This window comes from Otolemur garnettii, unplaced genomic scaffold, assembly GCF_000181295.1.
Source record: "Otolemur garnettii isolate 467f Iridium unplaced genomic scaffold, OtoGar3 scaffold00028, whole genome shotgun sequence".
NCBI classification, from domain to species: Eukaryota; Metazoa; Chordata; class Mammalia; order Primates; family Galagidae; genus Otolemur; species Otolemur garnettii.
Window position 1 is genome coordinate 11,295,662 of NW_003852423.1, and position 17,415 is coordinate 11,313,076.

Below are 17,415 nucleotides of genomic sequence, written 5' to 3' on the forward strand. Positions count from 1 at the left end.
AAAACTAGCCAGGCATCATGTGGGTGTCTGTAGTTCCAACCTCTCAAGAGGCTGAGCCAGGAGGATCGCTTGAGTCCATGAGATGATGCCAAGGCACTCTACCCAGGGTGATAGAATGAGACTCTGTCTCAAAAAACAAACAAACAAATGAAAACAAAAAGAGAAGAAGAAGAAGAAGAAAAGAAAGAAAGAGAGAGAGAACACCACACCTTGAATAAAATTATAGCATAGGGATCTGAGTAGATGAATCTACCCAGAATCCTCCTCAATTCAGTCTGAACATTTGATTAATGACCTTCTATATACAGAGTTTAAACTCAGAGACTTTTAATGTTTCTTTCACATGTGGGCAGGAAAGACAAACTCTAAATTCTTGAGGGATACTATTAAATCAAATTCCACAAACTAAATACTGGTCAGGAGGCAAACAATTCAGAGCATAGCACCTGTGGGCAGAATTCCATACGTGACATAATTAAAGAAACTGTCATCATCTCTGCAGAGAATGCATTTTCATTTTTCCGTAATAAATATGACAAATACTTGCCTATCTAATCCATCTAATATCTTCTAATCTATCACTGTCTTTTTTTTAATCTATCACTTTGTAAGGAATGAAGTTGTAACTGATGCTTTCGAGGATTCCTTCATACACAGTTCCTACAATGGAACCTAAGGGCTGCTTTGGAGGGAAGCCCCCAATTTATATGTTTGACTTTAAATGACAGTCCAGCTCTATCTGAAAAGATTATCCTTCTCAGTGGAGTGCTCAATGTGGGGTGCAGTGGGTGATGCACAGTGGGAAAACTCATGAAACATCAAAGGGGACAAACATCTAGTCAGCTAGCTGGGCCAAACCAGAGGTAGGGCAGCTGGGCCATGGTTAGATGCTTGGGTTACGTTGTCACTGAGATAAAACCCAAGAAATGACCAAGTTTCCGTATTTGGGGGAATTTCTGCAATGATCCTGTTCTGTAATGAGGCATCTTACTGCAGATCATTAACACTCGGCATCACCTCCTCTGCAGCACCCAGCTGCCTGAGGCCTTGGCAGCCTGGCTGCTGTGGGCGTCACAGCTGATTCTTGTTAGTTGGTTGGTTGCATCCAATTGATCAACTTTCTGGCCCAGGGATCTCCCACTTCTAAAGTTAGGTTCACCTGTAGACACATTTAGCATCAGTATCTAAGTTACCTTAGTAAGCTATAATAATCTATCTATCATGACATAACCATCCCTTTATCATTTGTCAAAAAATGTTATTTTTTGTTAAAAATTACTAAGCTTTTATATTCATGAAAGACATCAAAATCAATTGGGAAATTAATTCTAAATTATGCATTTTAACATGCTCCAGATAAATTGAAATTTTAGAGGGTTTAAGAAAAGCTTAGTAAGGTCAATCTTCTACATTAACAGATTCCATTTTGAAAAAATTAATTTCACATTAACCACTGCTTTTTGACTTATACAGCCATCTGATCAACAATTTCAAGAATCATTAATGTTAATAAGGAAAGAAGCAAACCATTACCATGCTAATATTATAAAACATTTTAACTTTTGTTCCTGGTTGTATGACTCACTAGGTATCTCTACAAATGCTGGATAAAACAGTTCAGGAAAATTATAAATGCATACCTGACCTTGCAGGGAAGTGACAGAAATTCTCTAAGACCAGAAAACTAAGATAGAAAGAACCCAGAGAAACAAGTGAGGCTTGCAGCTGGTGATGTGGTGGCCTGGAAAAGTAGGACTTACCTCCCAGGGCCGTGTAATTTATCCTCTAAACCATAGTGTTTGTGAAGTGAAAGGTATTAACAACACACTGAGACTTTCTCTGCTTCTTAGAATGTAGAAAACCACAAGAGAATGTCATATTGGGCCTAACATCAAGAAAATGATGAACAGTGTTTCATGTCATAACTTTCCTTGAGCTCATCAGAGAGCTGAGGTCATAAGGCCACTAGGAAACTGAATTTCAAAGGGTAAAAATCCCTTCTAATCAGGTCAGGATACTGAATTGTTTCATTTTTTGGCAGAGTAGGAGAGAAAAAGGGCACTGCCATGAAAGGGGCAGAAGAAATATATATTTAATATATGTATGTATGTATACATTTTATGTGTATATATATATATATATATATATTTTTTTTTTTTGCAGTTTTTGCAGTTTTTGGCCGGGGCTGGGTTTGAACCCGCCACCTCCAGCATATGGGGCTGGCACCCTACTCCTTTGAGCCACAGGTGCCGCCCTATAATAATTCTTTTTTAGAGAAGAGTCTTGCTCTGTAATCTAGGCTGGAGTGCAGTGGTGCAATCCTAGCTTACTGCTAGCCTCTAACTCCTGGGCTCAAGCAATCCTCCAACCTCAGTCTCCTGAGTAGTTGGGACTACCAATGTGTGCCACCACACCTGGCTAATTTTCTTAAGATAAAGAATTCCTAAAGGCTGAGTATACACTCACATCTCATATCACTTTAGAATAAGTGCAAGCCCTAGACACAAGAGGTCGAAAGGCTAGAGAGAGCTCCGTTTGGTGGCGTGGGGTGCAGTAGGAAGTGGCTGCCAACATGCCTTGATGCTTCTCTCGTGGGAAGCAAAAGCCTTAAGCTTTTAAGGAGTAAGCAGCAAACCCATGGACCTCAGGAATAAGTGGCAAACCTTGGACCTCTCATAGGAAGGTTGAGGAATAAGCAGCAAACCCTTGGACCCCAGTTGAGGAAGGGTATATGAACTACCCATAAAATAAAATCCTAACAGCCCCCACACACTGAATAGCCCCCCATCCTCAATCCTAGAGAAACCTGAACCCTGAATTCTCCGCCATGACAGGCCAGGAGGTTGGACACACTTCCTTATACCTCCTTCCTCGTAACAGCCACCAGGCTTTTTTCCTAAAGGCTAAAGAGAAACTAATCTTCTGATCCAGACCAACATTCTTTCGCTGGAAGAGACCACCAACCATGAAGTGGTTTTAACCAGTCTTTATGAGAAAGAAAGCTCTCCTTTCCAAATTATGAACCTCATTATTTCTTCAATTAACAGGTAGAAGCAAAACCATCTGCTTGTCTCTGGAGGAAGGACATCAAATCGTTCTCCCCATATTTTGGGATTCAGACAAAGATCTACGGCATCTGGGAAAGGATAAGAGCAAAGGCCATCTGCCTTTGGGAGAGACAACAGCCTATTCTGGGTCTTGATGCTAAATCAGTGGGAAGCCAAGGTCTGCTACTGTTGGGGGGAGGCAGGAATCCCTCCCCAGGTAAAGGGGACCTGCTGACCAGCTGCAGGGTACAGTGAGGTGAGGTGAGCAGAGTGGAGCTTGGATTTAGAAGGAGCAGAAAGAAAACACCCAGAGCAAGAATTAAAGAATTGTGAGAGAGAAGCAAAAGTACGACAAAGGAACAAGAGGCTATGAACAATGACCCAGTAGAACAAAAATAACCAGACAAAATTGCACAGATGAAAAAATTTTAAACCATATTCAATTCAGTTGATAAGCACCAGATGAGATAAATTGATAGATAACCAGCCAGAGAAAGAAGTAACGTAGAGGAGGATAAATTACCCGCCGTAGAACACAGACAAATAAATAAATGAAAAATGTGAAAGGAAAGTCAGGAAGTATCGAGTGAGAAGGTCTAAAACATTCTGATTCACCAAAGCTTCAGAAAGAGAAGAGGTCAGATTCAAAGGGGTAGCGGCTATGTTCCAGAATTTAAAAAAGAAAGACATGGGTCTTTTGATTCAAAAGAGGCAATGAATTTTGAGCAGGATAAATAAAAATAAAGTCACATCCAGATACACTGTAGGAAACCTTCAAATTTCCCCAAACAGAAGGAAAAAAACATTTTTAAGAGCAATAAAACATAAAAGATTGCCCAAAGTAACAATAACTAGACTAATAGTCGGCTTCTTATTGTCAAGAAAACATGTCAGAACTCAATGAAGTGATGTCTTCAAAGTGCTATAGGAAATTAACTGTCGGCTTGAATTCTATATGAGTCTAATTTTTATTTGAAAAGAGAAAGAAAATAAAGACATTTACAGATAAAATTGGAAGAGATTACTACTAAGAAATCCTCATAAGGAAACTGTGAAAGAACATTCTTTAGGAAGAAGACAAAAGGATGCGGGTGGCCTAGTCCCTCTCTTTTACCATCCTTTCTCCACCACAGTGATCTTTTCAGTGTGAATCAGAGCACACCATCTCCTTCCTGAAAGCTTCTGTGGCTTTCCATTGTGTCTGAAAATAAACAGAAAATCTCCACTATGACCTGTGTGGCTGTCGGCATCTGGCACCTGCTCGGCTCCCTGACCTGATCTTCCTCTGCTCACTGTCACGTTCATTTTGCCGCAGCTGCACGGGCCACCTTCCTGCTCCTCCCACCTGCCCAGCTTGTGTCCGACTCGGCCCTTTGGAGCTGCTGCTCCTCTGCCAGAACTTCAAGATCAGTCTTCTCTGAAATGTCACAGTTTCAAAGTGAACTCATCGGAGCCCTTTGTTTCACGTTCTTCTGAGCATTCCCTTTCCAACATTTGAAGTTATCCTCTTTTCTTTTCTTTTTTCTTTTCTTTTCCCTTCCTTTCCCTCCCTTCCCTCTTTTCCTTCCTGTTCTTTTCTCTTCAGTTTCTGTGTCTGCTCCTAAAGCGTTTAACCTCTGGAGGACAGGACTTTGTCTTCTGTTACACCTGCAGGGTGGGTAGTTACCGCTAGAGCACAGTAAGGGCTTAGTTATTGTATGTTGAATGACTGATTTAATTCCACAACTAAGAGCGAAAGTGATTACATTATTTTATAATAATTATTACAATGGGTAATCTGCCCAGGACCCCTCCTACCAGAACTAACAAACATTTTCACTTCTTTCCTCATGGGCGAGCAGCCACCTGCCTCCTTAGAGTTAGAGAGGACCCAGGGGGCTCTCCTGGTGTCAGAAAGCAGGACATGATCCTTTGATTTGCACTGACACACGTACAGCCCTCACAGACCATTCATTCAAAAGCAATATTTCTCATTTTCTTTTTGCCAGGCTTGTGCACGAGGCTTATTTTTGTTGGGGCACACTGCCATGTGGGAGAGCCCTGCAGAGCGCTCTGTCCCCTGTTGAGCACTGCATGAGAGTGGGCCCAGGTTTTTATCTTTCAGAGCCGCCCTCCACCCTAACCCCAGTTATGAGGAATTTTACTTTCTTCACCCCTTATTAAAATCAGTTCTGCTTTCCCTCCTGCCCAGTGTCCACCTTCCTCGGTCATGCTTAATGGAGAAAGGGCCTAGAACACACTGTACAGAAACTTAGGCTGAAGTTTTGCCGTGTGCGAGTTGGCTGTCTAACCCCAGGCGCTTGAGAATCCAGGAACTCAGCTTCAACAAAAATCCTCGTCAGTGAGCGGGAAGGGAAATTCTTCTCACTCTTATCCTAAGTCTCCTTCATAAGCAAGAATGAGAAGTCATAAAGAACTCAACAAATTTTCCCTCTATATATCCTTTGCTAAACAAAATTATTTGGGTGTATGTAAACAAATACACTCTTTTTCTAAGTAGAGGGACCACAAATAATTACCATGTTTTCATTACTCAATTATAAAATACTTAACGGCTTTCATGGCTATTCTATATTACATAAATGCAAAGACAGTTAAGAACTGGACATTTGATGGGGACTATTTACCTTTCATTATGTTTTCTCTCTCTCTCTCTTTTTTTTTTGTATTTTTTTCCTGGTCACCCAGGCTGGAATACAGTGGTGTAATGGTGTTACAATAGTTCACTTCACTGCAGCCTGGAACTCCTCCAGCCTTAGCCTCCAGAGTTACTGGGACTACAGATGCATGCCACCACACCTGGCTAATTTTTTAATGTGTTTGTAGAGATGAGATCTTGCTATGCTGCCCAGGCTGGTTGCAAATTCCTGGCCTCAAATAATCCTCCAGCCTTGGCCTCCCAAAGTGCAGGCATTATAGGCATGAGCCACTATACCTAGCCCTTTTTCTTTTTTGTACTTTGTAAAACTGAGTTAGTGTATGTGAGAATTTGTTTATCTCTAGCAAATCAACTTATGTATTGTAAACTTATTCTAATCACCATCTTATTTTGAAAGCATTAAAATAACTTAAATTTTTAAGCATTTGATTGATTTTCTAGTATTTGTCTTAGATTTTCAAATTATTTTTTCCTGCAGATTATGGAAACACCAATGAGAATTAAGATGCTCCTTCATCAAGGATGTAGATCATTTCATTCCAAATAGTCACATAACATTGTTACATGTCTTCCATTCTTAATATTCCAGTCTGTTCCCCAGTAGTTGTTTTAATTAGAAAGAAAAACATTTCACACCAAGCATTTTAATAATATCCTGAATCAAATTTAAAATAGTTTAAAAATGTGATAGAAGCCCAATAGCATTAATATACAAAGAAGTTATATAATTTGGTACGAAGACTTAAATCTCTATAGTATATCAAATTAAGGCAAATAAGAAGCCATAAAACATATTTTGCCACAGATGTGACCAAAGATTTTATACACTATGTAAAGAGTAATTGTGAACTAATAGGAAGACCTCACCACTGACATACCAATTAAGGGGCAATATAGTCCAATTATTAGAGCTCAGGCTCTGGACTAAGATAGATCTAGGTTCGAATCCAGGCCCTATCACCTGCTGTGTGACATTGGGCAAGATCCTAACTTTCATATTCCTCTAGACTTCTTATTTTGTAATACAAAGAGAATAGAAGTGACTGCCTACAAAGTAATTAAAAAGGGTAAGATCATATATCAACAGCTCTTGTTACAATTACTGAGACTCAGTACTTATTGTTATTTTGGCAAAAAAAACATGAATGGGCAATTTGCAAAAGAATAAATATGAATGACTAATTGACATAAACAAAAATTTTCTCACTTGTAATAAAGTAGATGCAAATTAATATACCAATGAGATGCTATTTTTTCCCTAGTAAATCTGAGTTTAAAAATATGTCCTACCTCTCAATTTTGATATATGTGTAGTGAGTCCTAGAATGAATATAAGTAGAGATAATATTTCTAGAAGGCAATTGGGATTTTTATCTAAGGTCCACATATTTTAATAGCGTTTGGCCAAGGCTGTAGCCATTGTTCTACAGGTACCACTCACATTGTAGTCTGAATTAGGGTTTGCAGCAGCTTCACATATATAGACTACTTTATGTTGGTGCCCTCTAGAGTTGTGTAGCTTTCAACCCTGACGTTCACATCTTCAACTTATAGCAATCAAGCCTAAGAAAATAAACACAAAGGAACATATACATTTATGTATAAAGATTTTTATCTCAGCATAATTTACAGAAATGCAAAAACTGTGAAACATCTTAAATTTCAACCAACAGAGAAATGGTGAAATAAATATTTGTAGATTCATACAATGGAATATTTTCATATATCCACTAAAAATCATGTTCAGACTGTGTAATGAGGCCAGGAGTGGTAGCTCACACCTATAATCTTAGCCAGGGAGGCCAGGGTAGAACGATTGCTTGAGCTCAGGAGTCTGAGACTAGTGTGAGCCTGACCGAGATTCTATCTCTACTAAAAAAAAACAAAATAGAAAAATTAACTGGATGTGGTGGCAGGTGCCTATTGGCTCCTTGGAAGGCTGAGGCAGGAGGATCACTTAAGCCCAAGAGTTCGGGGATGCAGTGAACTAGGATGACACCACTATACTCTAGCTGGGGCTATAAAGCCAGACTCTGACTCAAATGAAAGTAATGACTTGGGAAAATATTCTTACAAGGTCATTCCAAAAGGAGAATAGCTTTATTATTATCTCCACCTAGAAGAGTAAAGCACACTCATTTCAAAAATTACACAGTATAGAAAAACTAAATGAAGTGGACACTACTAATTTTAATAATCAAAAAATAGGTGCTTTTGGTATAGATTTTAACCAAGTATTTTCCACGCCTATATTCCTGTGTAATATAAACTGCAAAACACAAACTAGAAAACAGCAAAATCCCCCTGAAAGGAAAAAACAACCAAAGTATTGAAGGACATTCAGGGTGGTGGGAATATGGATGGTTTTTCTTTTACTTGTCTATTTTTTATCTCTAACATGTCTATAGGAAGAATGAATGACTTTATAAGAAAAACATTCTAAATATCATAAATGCTATAGATGCCTTTGTCTTATGTAACTTATGGCTAGTTCATTCGGTGCTCTGGAGATGGAATATAAAATAATACATGATATTCTTTTGCAAAATGAGAAAGAACAGTCATTAATCATGTTGCTGTCTTCTTCTTAATGAAGACATGCAAATGCATATGCAAATAAGCTGAACTTCTATTTTGAGACGGTGACAGGATGCTCTACAAAAGGGAAGGTAATGATAGAGTTTGAAAAATGGGAGTGTGGAGGAAGGTTAGCAGCGGAGGAAGATTTCTATTCAGGGCCTTAGAAGCGTTGTATTCATCTGATCGTGTTCTGTCTAACAATAATAAAATAAGACCACAAACAGCATTAAGAAACGAAAGCTAGTTATTGTAGCCCAACACACAGAACATAGCAGAATGGAAGACAGAGACCCAGAACAAAATGAAAATGTATAAAGTTATAATATTGTTCAGACTTCTTCATCAGTCTTGCCAGATCATCATATATATTTGACTCCTTGACAAGTTTAGTCAATATTACCTATGTATAACCCTAGGGTATTTTTATCCAGTATCATACATTTGACTCAAAACTGAAAAAAAAAAAAAAAACAGTTCAACCTTCAAAAATTTTGTCTACACAATTACGTGTACCCAAACACAAATTGAGTAAACTCAAAGTCCCTCTAGATTGTTAGCATTCAATAGACGAAGCTTTAATGTCACAAGGGAGGATGAAGCACTGAGGTTCTTTAACGTGACTGTTCCAAGGAGAATTGGAGCCAGGCTTACAGAAAATTAAAGTCACTGGACAGGGCAGAAGAGACTATGAGACAGCATCCTATTACGTTAATCCTGTTTCTGCCCTTTCATGTGGAAAATCAGGACGGCCAGCTGCCTTTAAATGGCTTGGGGACCCAGACTAAAGATAAACACTCAGCTGGATTCTACAGACATTTCTGAGATTCTATTATAGGAAAGGTTCCTGGGTTAGGAAGGAAGGTACAAAATGGCAAAACACCATCACTGTCCTCCAGAATCTTCCCAGTGCATGAAAGAGCCAGGCAGGAAGGTGACTGCAAACCAAGGCAGAAGTTTTAAAGTGCTGTGCTGGTGGCATCGACACAGGAAGAGGAGATGAAGTGACAGTCCCCTAAATAGGGGCTGTGGTCAGTATTACAGCGATAGTAAAACTCACCACTCAAAGCAGGATCCACGGAGCAGAAGCTTTAGCCTCTCCCTGGAACTCGTGAGAGTTGCAGACACTTGGCTCCCACCCTCAGATCTCCTAAGTTAGCAGCTCAGAGGTGAAACCCAGGAATTGGTCTTGGTAGGTCCTCAAGTAAAATTTTTGGGCCCCAAAGTTTGGGAAGCAGCATTGTTCTGAAGTACAGATACTTGTGTTGTAAGAGGACATGACCCTTTTTTTTTTGTTCATGCTAAATTTTTAATAACGCACTATTTCTATTTTTATTTATTTATATTTTTGAGACAGAGTCTCAAGCTGTTGCCCTGGATAGAATGCCGTGGCATCACAGCTAACAACATCCTTGAATTCTCGGGCTCAAGAGATCCTCTTGCCTCAGATTTTCTATTTTTAGTAGAGATGGGGGTCACGCCTTTGCTCAGGGTGGTCTCAAATTCGTGAGCTCAAGCAATCCACCTGCCTCAGCCTCCCAGAGTGCTAGGACTACAGGTGTGAGCCACTGCGCCTGGCCTAACACACAATTTTTAAATCAATGATTATACATGCTCATTGTAGGAAACTTAGAAAATGTGGAAGAATACAAAAGGTATTCACCCTCGTGTATTAATGTATTGGTTACAGAGAAACCGAAGAGAGGGAGATATATAAAAGACATGTGTGTAGGAGATATGATATAACATATATGAAATCTATATATGAGATAGATAATCAGTCAGCCCTCCATATCCATGGGTTCCACATCCATGGATTCAAACAACTGCAACTCAAAAATATTTTTAAAAATGCAAATAATAAAAATTAAGACAGTATAGCAACTAGTTACATAGCACTTATATAGTGTTAGGTTTTATAAGTAACCTAGAGATGATTCAAAGTATATAGGAGGATGTTCATAGGTTATATGCAAAACCCACACCATTTTATTTAAGGCACTTGAGCATCCACAAATTTTGATACCTGCAGTGGGTCCTCAAACCAATCCCCAGAGATACCAAGAGATAACTGTATACATGTAAGAGATACATATATACGTATATGTTGTATATGTATATGTATATACACACATATACATATAAGAGAAATATACAGGAGCTAGATATATATAATAATATATACAGGAGGCAGATATAGAAGATATATACAAGAGAGATATATGGATAGGAGAGATTTATTATAAGCCATTGGCTCACATGATTACAGAGGCTGGTAAGTCCCAGATATTCAGGGTGAGCTGGCATGGGAGAGGCCCAGCGAGCTGATGGTATAATTCTAGTCTGAAGGCTAGCAGGCTTGAAACTCATGCTTCGTTTGAATCCAAAGGTAGAAAGAAAGCTTATGATCCAGTCTGAAGGCTAGTTGGAAGAATTTTCTCTTATTCCCAAGGGATGGTCAGCCTTTTTATTTACTTTTTATTTAATTTAATTTATTTTATTTTTATTTTGTGAGACAGAGTCTCCATCAGCCTCCTGAATATTTGGGACTATAGGCACCTGCTGCAACACCAGTTTTTCTAGTTTTAGTAGAGATGGGGTCTTGCTCTTGCTCAGGCTGGTCTTGAACTCCTGAGCTTAGGCAATCTACTCTTCTTGGCCTCTCACAGTGCCAGGATTACTAGGTGTGAGCCACTGCCTGGTGAGCCCTGTGTTCTATCTGGGCCTTCAGCTAATTGGATGGGCCCCACCCACATTAAGGAGGTCTATCTTCTTTACTCAGTCTGCTGAGTTAAATGTTCATCTCGCCCAAAACTCCCTCGCAGAACCATTCAGAATGTTTGACAAAATATCTGGCCGCTTCTTGGCCCAGTCAAATTGACACATAAAATTAACTATCATGCCCGAATTAACTCATGTAAACATTTTGGTTTACGTAATTTGTTACCATTTCAATTTCAACACTAAGGAATGGGAGTTCATGTGAACGAGGGTGAAGTCTTAGGGTGTAAAGAGTCAGCATTTTACCTCCTGCCTGGCTGCTGCTGCCCCCATCGGAAGTGGACGGCAGGTGCATTCACAGGCAATAACCACTTCTTTCTGTCCATGCCAGGGGCTTCATTTTCATACATTCAGAACACATAAGACGTTGTGGGGGTTTTTTCCTCCAAAGCAATTTTTCTAGCTGTGGCGTGAATTATTTCTCTGGCATAAACATCACCCTTCAACCCCATCTGAGCTGAAAATCCCATTTCTAATCTTCTTTCTGATTGAGAAATGACAGAGTGGATTTTCTGGGAAACATCTGGTTGTTCTTGTGGGAGTGGCCCCAAAGCAAGTGCATATTTTTTATGCTGATTCATTACAAAGTACATTTAAAAAAAATCAACGCCTGGATTAAAATTTGAAATCGAGAAATGTTTGTCCTCGTGGTAGACTATATTCTGCTTTCTCACATGGTGATGTCTGGGGTGACACAGTCTTATGAAAGATCTTGATAAGGATTTGATTTGTGCTCTTTGCTTCATGACCAGAGACAGTACTGGCAAAATCAGGAGCAACATTAGCCCTCACCATTGCCGGCCAGCGTCTTCAGCAGTGTAATCTGTTCCTCTAAATCCCATATTTTCCATCAGTGGTTTTAAGTGTTGGCATCATATTGGAATCACCTGGGGGGGTTTATAAACGTGCTGATGTTTGGTTTCTATCCCCACAGACTCTATTTGATTTTTCTGGAGTGTGATCTGGGCACTAGGCTTTCTAAAAGCCTTCTGGGTGACTGACTATGCACCCAGAGTTGCAAATCATCACCCTAGGACCCTTACTACTCAAAATGTGGTGATGCACCTTCAAGCTTGTTGGAAATCAGAGGCCTGCTCCAGACCACCTGCATCAGAATCTGTATTTTTTAACAAGACTCCCAGGTAATCTTAGGTATATGATAAGGTTCTGTCCGATGCTGTGTTGGTCCTCCCCTTGGAATTAAATTCAGCTTTTGGGACAGGGAAACTCAATATGGTGAAATAGTTATTTTATTTAATGTCTTAGGTCTCCCAAGATGATCAAATTATAGCAGGTGTTCATTGCACTACTTGAGTAAGTTTAAGAACTAAAAGTTCTAATTATGAGCTTTGAGCAGCTGGAAGTTGAATAGAATAGAGTTTTTGATTAGGAAGAATTCTTGATTCTTTGAAATCCTCTTGCGTGTGCAAATAATTTCTTAGTTTCCCTCAGGCTAGGCCTATTCCTGCCCAGGCCCTTGGGGTCAGGAGCACAAGTCCAACAAATTCTCCAGCTCCTGGCCTGACCAAAGGTTTATGTTTTAGGTAAGAAAATATGATAGTATTGTCCTAAGTTTCAACAGAAAAACATGAGTATTTAAAGCAAAGAAATGTATTTTAGGTTGGGTGTGGTGGCTTACACGGTGTAATCCTAGCACTCAGGGAGGCTGAGACAGGAGGATTGTTTGAGTTTAGGAGCTCAAGACCAGCCTCAGCAGGAGCAAGACCCTGTCTCTACCAAAGGTAGAACAAATTAACTGAGTGATATTCTTGTAGCCTCAGCTACTTGGGAGGCTGAGGCAGGAGGATCATTTGAGCACAGGATTTTGAGATCGCAATGAACTATGATGAGGCCACTACACTCTAGCCTGGGGAACAGGGAGACCCTGTCTCAAAAACAAACAAAAAAATATTTTTTAAAGACTATTTTTCACTTGAATAATAGTTTAAAGAGTAAATATTAACCAAAAGAGAAGAATGAAACTTCAAACAAAAGCTAAAGGGTAAGTCTTCTTTTTGTGTATTTTGAGAAAAGTCAGCCATACCTGGGATATGTCAAATCAACCTATAACCTTGATACCTTATTTACTCTCTCTAATTTTTGGTTTTCTTAACCAAATAATGTATGGACGATAGTATCTACGTCTAGGGCTATTGTGTGCAAAGATGACAGATGAATGGCCACCAAACACATGGAAAAATGTTCCTGGTCTTTAATCATCAGAGAAATGCAAATCAAAATCACTCTGAGATATCACCTAACCCCAGTAAGATTAGCCCACATCACAATGTCCCCAAACTGCAGATGCTGGTGTGGATGTGGAGAGAAGCGAACACTTGTACACTGATGGTGGGATTGCAAACTAATACAGCCTTTTTGTAAAGAAGCATGGGGGATTCTCAAAGAGCTAAAAATAGACCTTCACTTGATCCTGCAATTCCATTACTAGGCATCTCCTTACAAGAATAAAATCATTTTACCACAAAGACATTTGCACCAGAATGTTTACTGTGGCTTAATTCATAATCACCAAGTCATAAAAGCAACCTAAAGGCTCCTCAACCCATGAATGGATCAACGAACTGTGGTGTATGTATACGATGGAATACTATTCAGCCATTAAAAATGATGGAGACTTTACATCTTTTACATTCACCTGGATGGAGCTGAAACACATTCTTTTTAGTAATGTATCGTAAGAATAGTATAATAAATATCTAATGTACTGAATAGTAATATGAAACCAATATATAAACAATTGCATGCTCATTGAACACTAAAATAATACAGTCTAGTACAGGGTCGGGGGGAGGGGAGGAGAATTGGCAGAAGGAGGCAGGGACTTTACACTGGAAATAAGAACAACGTACCCTAGAAATTTGTACCCTCATAATAATTTGAAATAAGTAAAATAAAAATAAATTTTAAAAAGATGTTACATAAGTGTTATAGCTTCAGTTTCCCCCAGTGAAAAATAGAGATAAATCTTAACTCAAGACTGTTGTGAGAGACGAAAATGTGTACTTTGTGCTCAGCATGGTCCTGGCGCACAGTAGATGACTGCTATGTAGAGGGCGATCTTTGTCTATCAGTAATGGCAGAGAACGCAGGGAGTGGTTCTAATAGTGGCAGCACCAGGAGTCATCAAACGATTTCTACTCCTTCAGATTAGAGTGACCCAATCTGGTGGAGAAATTAAGTCATCTTTCTAGTTTTCCCACCAAAATCTACTTTAACATTCTACCAAAATTCTTATCCAAGGAGGCAGGATGGGGAAATGTCCCAATGTAAAGCTTTTTATGGGAGGGTGAATGAGAGACAGAGAGTGAGCACACAAGTGACTTGAGTGTACTGTGGAATATTACACATGCTACTCCCTGAAGAAGCTGATGCATTCTCAACATTCACTCTCTCTTCAAGAACTACCAAGGTTAAAAAGTACCTGCTGTACAGGATATATAATACTAATATATATTATATATTAATGTATATATATACTAATTATATACTAACATATATTATATATCATAATATATAAGCGTGAATATTATTGTTGGCTATACATTGTTTTACATAAAGATAAAGTATATTATTATCTCCATCTTACCAGAGTAGGAGACTGAGAAACAGAAAGGTTAAGTTCCTTGCCTAAGGTCAAGGTCATCAGGCATGTATGTATGTAGCTGAATCAGAATTTGAATTCATATTTATCTCTGAAGCCCAGGCCCTGCTCATATGCCTCAATATATTTTCATATAGGTGGCACATCAGACCATAATTCTTACAGACTACTTTGGAAAAGCAGGTGTAAGCACACTATGACTTGCTCCAAGGAACAGAGGACACCCAGAACTCCTAAATGGGCTTCTATTCAGTAGACACTGTGTTACACCTATCATTTTATTTAATCCTCACAAACTCTGTAAATAGGGATTATTAACCCCACTTCAAAGCTCAAGAAACTGAGATTAAAGAACTTGTTCAAGGTCACTTAGCTAATAAGTGACAAACTAGGATTGCAATCCAGGTCTGTCTGACTCCATAGACACATACCCTACTTTCCTAGAATGACTTTTTCCTACCTTGTTTTACAAGGAATCTGAAATATTTGGAAAAAGGCTAAAACACGTTTTCCATTTCAGCAGCTTGGTCTCGATATAATGTCTGTTAGCTTTCCCTCCGTGTACGTGACTCTCTCTTCTTAAAAATATATACTTTTGTTTTATTATGGAACCTGTAGCTGCCACAAGGAGAGAAAAAAAATATTGATTCAGATTTTCTGGGACTGGGGTGGGGGTGGGGGGTGAAGGCAGAGACCACTCCAGAGTACAGCATTGTTTGGTTCTGGGGCTAACAAGCTCAAACTGTGGATGAGAAAATGCCAGCTCTCTGGAATTAGCCATTGAAGCTTGATTTTGGAGATTTTTTTTTTTTAACTGTTGAAAAAATAGTCATCACATGCACAAATAATCCTTATAATTACTAGTTAAGAGAACATTTCTGTAGCTGTTTTGAAACTTTGTCCTAGGAAAAATGTAAATGTCCCAGGAAGGAGTGGAGGCCTTTGTGTTGTAGGATCCCCCAGGGCAAGGATACAGTTTTCCTCATCTCTTTATTCCCAGAGTCTAGCACATTCCCTGACACACAGAGAGTGTTCAATAAACATTACCAAGTGCATTAGGGAATGCATGAATAAATGAACAGTTAGCAGAGAATAAATCCACCAGTTGCCTTTATGAAAGCAAATTTTGATAGTAAAAGTGCAGAAAGCCATAGGCACCCCCCAGAAGACACGAAAAACAAACTCACTTCACCCTTTTGCCCAGAGCAGGCTTAGAGCTGTCTTCACTTTAGTTTATCCTAGATTTCTCATAGGACATTGAGGGCAGAAAAGATTTTTATAATCTAAAATGTCAGGGAACAAAGCCAGAAGATCCAATAAGCAGAAGAAAACATACTCAATGAGTTTCTGAACGCTATGCTGGTTTGTGCTTCAGAAAGACGCTCTCCCTCTGGCTCCTCTGTGTGTGTGTCTGTGTGTGTGTCTGTGTCTGTGTGTGTCTGTGTGTGTTTCTGAGCCTCCCAAGCTAAGTTGCAAATAGGAAACTCAGGGCAATCAATACCCACGTCCCTCTGCAGCTAGGAGAGAAAATGCAGGAATACGTGTGCCTGTAACATGTGTCGCCACTAGGGGTCCCCAGCAGCAGGCGACGCGAGCAGGGAATTGGGTATCCGTGGCGGCCTCCCTTTGTCTGCACCCCAGGTGTGGACTCCTCTTTGTTCAGAGGCAGGCCTGCTACCTGCCAGGGCTGAGCTGCCGGCTCGCTAACCCAGTCCTGGGCTTCCTGGCACCTTTTGTGGAAAAGGAGTGTTTGCAGCTTCTGCCTCTGGATAGGCCTGACATTCCTTGGAGGGAGCCAAGGCTTTCTCTTTAACGGGACTAGGTGTCTTTGTGCTTGAAATAGGGCTTAAACTACAAAAGGAAATATTTCTTACTACAACAAAATTGATGGCAAAAGGACTGCTTTTCAGGGTACAGTAAAGTATTGGCCATAAAATATTTAAAGCTAGTTGACAAATAGCCCCACTGTTCTCTGGTGAATGCCAGCCCCTGGATTAATCTTGAAAGTAAGGAATACAGTATTTCATTCTGTGTTTGGGGAAAGGGAATGACCTTCACTAAGAAACACCCCAGAGTGGCCCAGCGAGCACAGCTCCCGCCATGACAGCCACAGTAACCCTGCTGTTTTCTTGTCTGCTTTTAAACTTCAAGAGATAAACAAATTACAGTAATGTAAGAGCTACCCTACAAATAGTAAAGGCTGGTGATGGAAGGAGGGTAGGGTGCAGACAGCAAACGTTTGCTCCATCAAAATTGTATTCTTATGTTTTCACCATTTCAGTTCTTGGTCACAGCAAAGGTAGTGCCCTTACACACCCATCAACTTCCTCCTGTGTTCAGATGGGTTACTGGTCATCTGGGGCTCAGCGGTCACAGCTACTGAGGTGGAAAGTGATTGGCATATATGAGAAATATTTACTTTGCTCATTTAATTCTAGAAATATCTACTGGGCACCTATAGTGTGCAAAGTATAATAGAGAATACAAAGGCTGGGCAGACAAGGATCCTGCCCCCAGGATGTTTTTATTGGACTAGGGAGAAAAAAATATATGACAGAATTAGTATTAGTATTGAAACAAGACAGAGCCTGAGACCTGCCAATTGAGAGGCAGGAAGGACAGCTGGGTTTTGGTATGGGAAGCAGGGAAGATTCTCCAGGGAAGGTACATTCTGGTTAAAACTTCACAGTATGTAGGATGGGCCACAGGAAGGACTGGCAAACACCACA